This window comes from Phragmites australis, chromosome 16, assembly GCF_958298935.1.
Source record: "Phragmites australis chromosome 16, lpPhrAust1.1, whole genome shotgun sequence".
In the NCBI taxonomy this organism is placed as follows: domain Eukaryota; kingdom Viridiplantae; phylum Streptophyta; class Magnoliopsida; order Poales; family Poaceae; genus Phragmites; species Phragmites australis.
The window spans coordinates 17,680,782-17,682,582 of record NC_084936.1 but is presented as its reverse complement, the minus strand read 5'-3'; the positions used below and the strand labels follow the sequence as shown (position 1 = coordinate 17,682,582).

Here is a 1,801-nt window from a genome sequence, read left to right as displayed (position 1 = left end):
CACGCGAATGTAAAAAATGCGTGCTTTTGCAAACCTGCAGCAGATAAAAATTGCATGTTTTGCATCCTTTTCCTTTCTTCGGAGTGGACATTCTGTGTTTTCAGTACACAATCCAGAATACTTTGCAGTTGATGCCAATGTGATGTTTGATTTGCTTCCCGTTTTTGTATTCCATGAATGAAGTCCAAACTCGTGATACTACCTATCTGTGCCGTGTCTTTTCTGAATTTTGTATGGATGGAACTAAAATAACGTTGGAAAGAGCGACAAAAAGTGGGGAAAAAAACTCATGATTCTGGCGACCGTATCTGTAATTCTTGTGCTTGCTCTTCTTTAAATGAAAATTTCACTGTACATACCAAAGCAATTGACAGCTCCTGATCACAATTATGTAACTAGCTCAGGAAGTGTGCGATCTCTCGACCAGCAATTGCAAATGGGGCACTTGCTTTGTGACCTCAAACAGAAGATGCTTTGTTCAGCAAAATATCTCAAATAAACAACATTTGTGAACTATTTCAAGGACGATACAACTGAGTGCTGGCTGGCTGGATTCTGCTTTGAGCCATCATCGAGTCACTTGGCTATTACTTTGGCAGGACGACAGTTGCATCTTTATCCTTTGGCTCCAACCCCAAGCGAAGAACCATACATGCTTTGGCATTAGTAAAAGCACCGGCAACAGAAGCCTAAGAGGGAAAAGCTACGTAGAGCTCATTGCTGGTTTGCAACGAGCTAGCATCGACGGTTAGCTAGTTCTATCCTTCCTCATACTGTCTATCGCTTTTTCCGGCAACATTTCTGCTGCAATACCAGCACATGATATGTAGCTGCCAAGGGGAGGTACGTACTAACATTCTTCTTCCTTATGTTGATTACTGTTTAGTACTTTGGTTTTTGCCGATATCAAGTATATGAATTAGCAATGGTGATGCAGAAAACAACTGGACACTGTAGGGGCTACGAGGTGGGGACTAAGACCACAGGCTTAGTAATTTGCCGTGGGAATTAACCGTCTGCCAAACGCCATTGGCTCAGACCAAAGAAGAAATCCAGCCCGCAAAGAGGTCCCAATTCTGCTTCTCCTTACCACACCGGCGACTCTAGGATCACACGTATCCCACCCGCGGGACAACTCAGTTTCATGGTAAGAATATCAATATTATGAGTAGTTGTGGTAAAACTTTGTTTGAAACGATGTGGTAAAGTGAAACCTAGGAATAAACCCAAAAGAACAAAAAAAGGACAAAAAAAAACCATATAGTTTTAGAGTCAAAGATCTTAAGTTCGAGTCTTGGCTGACGTAATTTAAATAAAAAAATTGTTGCCTGCTTCTATTTCATATCTGAGACCTGACTAAAAATCTTTAGCTTGATTGTCTAATTGCCAATCCAAGCAATAGAAATGATGAGACCACATTCATCACGGATGCAACCACACTTGGGTAATCCATACAGTTTATGTAGTATGTATATTTTTTTATGCATGATTTTTTTTTAGATTTACACATGATGATAAGCTTGCGAGGATGAACAATAGCATGCCACTACTTCCCTTACTTCATGGCGATCATGATACGATGTTGCACGGCCATGATTATGACTATTCTAATATGTACAACTACTTCTATTATTTGACTGTTAGAATAGTCTCATATTGGTTGCAGAAGAGCAATGCACCCAATTTTTTACGGGTCTCTCACCTCATTGCCTATCTTTTGGGGTGTATAAAGGCCCTTTCAATAGGTCAAGCCTACCTCTATTTCCCCTACATCAAGACGACTACAACAAGTTCAAGACAA

At 40.4% G+C, this 1,801-nt stretch overlaps 1 long non-coding RNA gene across 1 annotated transcript; it reads left to right on the top strand.

Annotated features, from left to right (window-relative positions):
• The first annotated feature begins 712 nt into the window (after positions 1 to 712).
• Positions 713 to 1,801, top strand: LOC133895546 (uncharacterized). The gene is made up of 3 exons (XR_009905624.1): positions 713 to 843; positions 1,501 to 1,614; positions 1,733 to 1,801. It is a non-coding gene; the product is annotated as an uncharacterized LOC133895546 (long non-coding RNA).